The 6,113-nt window shown below is 50.5% G+C and overlaps 1 pseudogene across 1 annotated transcript; it reads left to right on the top strand.

Moving 5' to 3' along the window:
* The first annotated feature begins 173 nt into the window (after window positions 1–173).
* On the top strand, window positions 174–2,003 carry LOC308260084 (clathrin interactor 1-like; annotated as a pseudogene). Its single transcript has one exon. The product of its transcript is annotated as a clathrin interactor 1-like (transcript).
* Window positions 2,004–6,113: the final 4,110 nt, after the last annotated feature.

The following is a 6,113-nucleotide window of genomic DNA, read 5'->3' as shown; positions in this document are numbered from 1 at the left end:
GGGATAAGTTTGAGTTCTTCTTTTCCTATTTGTACTCCTTTGGTTTCCTTTTCTTGCCTTATTGCTCTGGCTAGGGTCTCAAGTACTATATTGAAAAGAAGCAGTGAGAAGAGCTGACTTGAAGAATTCAGGGTAGATGGTGGAAACTCCAGCCTGGACCTGCCCTGGTGCTGATGAATTCTGGGATCCATGGGGAACTGGACAGAGAGGAGGAAGCCTGGACTGCAGGGCAAGATGTTGACATGTGGAAGGTGTGGGAGCTGGTGGACAAAGTCATCAATGTGGGTATAAATTATTCAGAGATTGAGTCTAAATTCTAGGATGATGATCCTTGGGGACCTTCTAGACAACTCATGGGGGAGATTGTGAAGGCTACATTTATGTATGAACAATTTCCAGAATTTATGAACATGCTTTGGTCTCGAATGTTAAAAGACAGAAAATAGAATTGGAGAAGAGTTTATAAGTCATTGCTGTTCCTAGCTTACCTCCTAAGAAATGGATCAGAGCGTGTAGTTATCAGTGCCAGAGAATACATTTGTGATTTGCTATCCCTGGAAAATTACCACTTTGTAGATGAGCATGGCAAGGATTAATGTATACATATCTGCCAGAAAGTGAAGAAATTATTGAATTTGCCTAGGATGATGACAGGCTTCCTGAAGAACAAAAGAAAGCAAAGAAGAACAAAGACAAATATGTTGGGGTTTCCTCAGACAGTGTTGGAGGACTTAGATACAGTGAAGGATATGATCCTGAGCCCAAATAAAAATGGGATGAAGAGTGGGATAAAACAAGAGTGCGTTCCCATTCAGTGATAAATTGGGTAAACTGAGTGATAAAATTGGATCCACGATCTATGACATCATCAGAAAGTTCCGGAGGAAAGACAGAGAAGCCTCCCCAGAAAGATGCAGTGACAGTGATGAGGAAAAGTAAGGAAAAGAGGCAGATCTCCCAAAGGTGAATTCAAAGATGAAGAGGAGACCGTGATGACAAAGCATATCCACATCGCACAGGCCACAGAGACCACCACAACTAGACACACCCACATGGCAAATCCTTCCAAAGCCACTGATTACACAGGGCCAAAGCAAATCCTGAGCAGAATGCCTCAACCCATACACCTCGGTTAAGCCTTCAGTGCCCAGCAGCAAGTCGTCTGGTGATCTTGTGGATCCGTTTGATGGTATCAGCCAGTCAACAGGAGAAGGAGGTGTTGGATCAGGCTGTGTTTCTTTTCCCAAGCAGCAACCACAGGTGGGAAAAAAGACTTTGGTGACTGGACTGCCTTCAACCAAGCGCAGTCAGGAGGCACCATGGCTGCCAGTGGCCAGCTCTTCACTGGTATGTCCCAGCCAGAAGTGCATCTCATCATCAGCTCACAGCCAGTTTTAGGCACACCTCCAGCTGCCTCAAATTCTACAGGTCTCTTTGATCTTATGGGCTCATCTCATCTCAAACAGCCATGGCATCTTCCCAGAGTATGAATTTCTCTATGAGAGCACTAACACTGTAGGACTGACAGGATTTGCCCATGTTGAAATCACAGAATACAGATATGGTCCAGAAGTCAGTCAGCAAAAACCTGCCCTTGACTTGTGTGAACCAGTGTGAACATCAGCCTAGAAAACTTACTACCTGGTATTCAGCTTTCTAAACCCCAATAGCCATTGCTTAATACCATGATTTAACAACAGAATATGCAGCAGCCTCTAAATGGGATGACTCAAAGTTTTGGAGCTATGAACCTCAATTCTCCACCAAACATGCTTCCCACCCAGCCACAAGCTAACCCTTGGGTGAAGGGACCCCTGCCTATGAGCATGCCTGGTGTGATGACGGGCACCATAGTAATGGCCCCTCTTGGAAATGCTCCGATGATGAACCAGAACATGCTGGGCATGAACATGAACATAGGGATGTCCACTGCTGAGATGGGCTTGACAGGTGTGATGGGGATGGACATGCCCAACATGGCCATGGCTTCTGGAACTATGTAGGCCAAACTGCTGAGCCTTCTTCCCAGTCTAAAATTGAGCAAGGCTCATTTTAGCAGGAATGCTGCATGGCCAACATTCCCAGTAACTGGCACGCAGTATCTCCTTCTGGGGAACAGTAATAGGTATGGGTATTTGGTAATTTTTTGAATTGGCCTTGTTACCAAAAAGGTACTTGAGACTTATGTTATTAATGACCAAGCTAACAAAAAATTCTACAAAGACTCAGACAATCACAATTAAAAGAATCCTAAAGGCAACTGATTCTCCACAGGCTTTTCCAATGCAAATATTAACAATAAACCTAAAACAGAGCTAAGACAAGTTGTTCCCACTGTCATGAGTTCTAGGTGTCCAGCATATGTTATCAGAGGTAGGCTATGGTACTCCCCAGTACCACCAAAAAAAAAGGAAGAAAAAAGGGAACATCTGTAGATGACCTGCTCATAGTGACAGAGACCAGAGCCCGATGTACAGCAAGGCCAGTGCCTGGGCCTCTGAGGCCAGGGTAGGAGCCTGTCAGGTGGCGAGGCTGGTGCCAGGGCCAGTGAGGCTGGATTCAGAGCTTGCCATGCGGTGAGGCCTGTGCTGGGGCCAGTGAGGCCGGGATAGGAGCCTGCCTTAAGGCAAGGCTGGTGCCGGGGCCAGTGAAGCTGGGATCGGAGCCTGCCATGAGGCAAGGCCGGTGCTTGGGCCTCCGAGGCTGGGACTAGAGCCTCCTGAGGGGTGAGGCTGGTGCCAGGGCCAGCGAGGCCGGGATTGAGCCTGCCATGAGACAAGATAAGTGCTGGGGCCTCTGAGGCTGGGATTGGAGCCTGACATGTGTCAAGGCCAGTGCTGGGGTCAGCAAGGCTGAGATTGGAGCCTGCCATGTGGTGAGGAGCCTGCTTGCTGGAGCCAGCGAGGCGAGGATAGGACCCTGCCTTAAGGCAAGGCCAGTGCTGGGGCCTCCAAGGCTGGGATCAGAGTCTGCTGGGTGGCCAGGTCAGTGCTGGGGCTTTCAAGTGTGAGATCGGAACCTGCATTGTGGCATACACAGAGAAATAGCACAGAAAATAAAAAATCAGATGCTTTCCCTAATATGCAAAATCTAGGAAGAAATGGGTAATAGGAGTAAATCTAGATGAAGAAAGGGCTCTATAGAGGAGCAATTAACATGACCTATCAGCAGGGATGGGATGGGGGAAGATGGAATCTCTTTAAAGCACATGGTGTACTTAAACAAATATATCAAAGTTAATTACTAAATCAAGCATGGGATCGAGGGAGGGGGAGGGAATGGGATGGAAATTGGATAAAGGCTAATTGGGTGATGTGTGTTTGTATATCCTCACAGTCTTGTATGCCATTGAGATGTTTGACTATAATACACCAATAAAAATATATTAAAAATAAAAAATAAACACACACACATTTTTATTGGTGCATTGTAGTCATACATCTTAATGGGATAAAAGACTTGTGTAGGCATACATGAACACATCACCCAATTAGCTATGGCTGGTTTTAAAAGTGAAATATCTAGTGTTTCAGGAGGCCAAGCAAGAACACTTTGTGTGAGACAGTTAGAATCATCTTTCCCAGTTAAGAATAGACCACAAATGGGGTAACGAGAAGAAGCCTTTAAAAATTCAAGAGTCCGAGACCCCTGGGGAAAGCGGGCCCAGTAAGACCCTGGATTCCGGGCAGGGGTCGTCCGGGGCACGCTGGAGGCCGGAACAGCCGGGGCCCGGGTCGCGGGACTCTGGGCCCCGGGCCGGACCGCGCGTAGCATGCCAGAACCCTGGAGAAACCAGGCCCAGTAAGACCCTGGGTGCTGGGCAGGGGTCGCCAGGGGCACACCGGAACCCTGGAACAGCTGGGGCCTGGGTCACAGGACTCTGGGCCCCGGGCCGGACCATGCGTAGCATGCCAGAACCCTGGAGAAACCGGGCCCAGTAAGACCTTGGGTCCTGGGCAGGGGTCACGTGGGGCACACCAGACCCTGGAACAGACAAGGCCGGGTCGTAGGACTCTGGGCCCCAGATGGAGTAGTGTGGAGCACGCTGGACCCATGGGGAAACTGGACCGGGTCACAGTGCCACTGAGCGCCTGATTCGACTACCTCCTCAAACCACACATACTGTCTTCTCTTATTGAAAAAAAAAAAAGGAAAAGAAAAAGGAAAAAGAAAAATATCGGAGAAAGATTAAGAAGGCCGTGGCGGATGCCAGGATACTGGAGATGCAGACAAAACTTATCCAAATGCACTGGAACTTACGGAAAAATTCCCTGTGAAGGAGGACTGCTGCTTCTTTATATTGTTAAGAATCTTGGACATCAACTGTAAGGAGAGAGTTTAGCGGAGACCAAGGAGAAAGGTGGTGTTGAAAGCGGTCTCATCGATGGCAGGGGAGACTTGTATTCAGGAGAAGCAGAAATCAGATCCTACCAACCTTATTCGACACCAAATGTCGAATGCTACTGTAACGCATGCTTAGGAACACTGGACAACATTCAGAGTGGAAAAAGAGCTTGGGAAAGATTTGAAATGGTGGAGGCAGTGGCAATGGCAGTGGCCAGTACTCAGGGGAGGCCGAGATCTGATGCATTACACCTGGAACCTTTGAAATAAGAACCCCAGAGGTAGAATGCTACCACCGCGTACCCTTGAGAACGTGGGACAATTGGTTGGGCGAAGAGGGTGCTCAGATTGGAGCCTGCCGAGGGGTAAGGCTGGCGACAGAGACAGCAAAGTTGGGATTGGAGCCTGCCGAGGGGTTAGGCTGGTGCTGGGGCCAGCGAGGCCAGGATCAGAGCCTGCCATGAGGCAAGGCCAGTGCTGGGGCCTCCAAGGCCGGGATCGGAGCCTGCCGAGGTGTTAGGCTGGTGCCGAGGCCAGTGGCCGGCATCAAAGCCTTGCATGAGGCAAGGGTGCTACTGTGGCCTCTGAGGCTGGGATCGGAGCCTGCCGAGGGGTTAGGCTGGTGCTGGGGCCAGCGAGGCCGTCATCAGAGCTGGCCGTGATGCGAGGCCGGTGCTGGGGCCTCCGAGGCCAGGATAAGAGCCTGCTGATGGGTTAGGCCGGTGCCAGGGCCAGCGAGGTTGGGATCAGAGCCTGCTGAGAGGCAAGGCTGGTCCTGGGGCCTTCGAGGCAGGGACAGAAGCCTGCCGAGGGGTTAGGCTGGTGCCGGGGCCAATGGCTGACATTGGAGCCTGCTGTGAGGCAAGGCCACTACGGGGGCCTCCGAGGCCAAGATCGGAGCCTGCTAAGGGGTTAGGCCAATGCTGGGGCCAGTGAGGCCGGAATCAGAGCCTGCCATGAGGCAAGGCTGGTGCTGGGGCCTCCGAGGCCGGGATCGGAGCCTGCCGTGGGGTTAGGCTGATGCCGGGGCCAATGGCCGGCATTGGAGCCTGACAGGAGGCAAGGCCGCTACTGGGGCCTCCGAGGCCAGAATCGGAGCCTGCTGAGGGGTTAGGCCGGTGCCGGGGCCAATGGCCAGCATCGGAGCCTGCTATGAGGCAAGGCCGCTACTGGGGCCTCCAAGGCAGGGATCAGAGCCAGCTGAGGGGTTAGGCTGGTGTTGGGGCCAGCGAGACCAGAATTGGGGCCTTCCATGAGGCAAGGCCACTGCTTGAGCTAGCGAGATCTGGATCAGTCCACCGGGTAGCCAGGCCACTACTGGGGCCGTCAAGAGTGAGATCGGTACTTGCAACGCGGCATGCACAGAGAAATATCGCAGAAAATTAAAACCAGATTCTTCTCCTAATCAGCAGAAACTAGGAGGAAAGGGGCAACAGGAAGTGGTCGAGCTATAGAAAGGGCCCTATAGTGAAGCTACTAAGGTGACCAATCAGAGAGTAAGGAAAAGGGGAGGTTGGAGCCTCTTTAAAAAGCAGGAGGTACATAAACAAACGTATCAAAGTTAATCACCAAACAAACATGGGATCAAGGGAGGGGGAGGGAATGGGATGGGGGCTGGATGAGGGCTAATTGGATGAGTGTGCTTGTATATCCTCTCAAGTCTTGTATTCCAATGTGATGTATGATTACAGTGCACCAATAAAAAATAAAAAAAAGAATAATAAAAAAACATGATGTTGGTAAAAAATAAATAAATAAATTCAAGAGTC

This window comes from Muscardinus avellanarius, assembly GCF_963383645.1.
Source record: "Muscardinus avellanarius genome assembly, chromosome: 1".
In the NCBI taxonomy this organism is placed as follows: domain Eukaryota; kingdom Metazoa; phylum Chordata; class Mammalia; order Rodentia; family Gliridae; genus Muscardinus; species Muscardinus avellanarius.
Note: the sequence above shows the minus strand (reverse complement) of the source record. Positions and strands in the feature narration are given on the sequence as shown.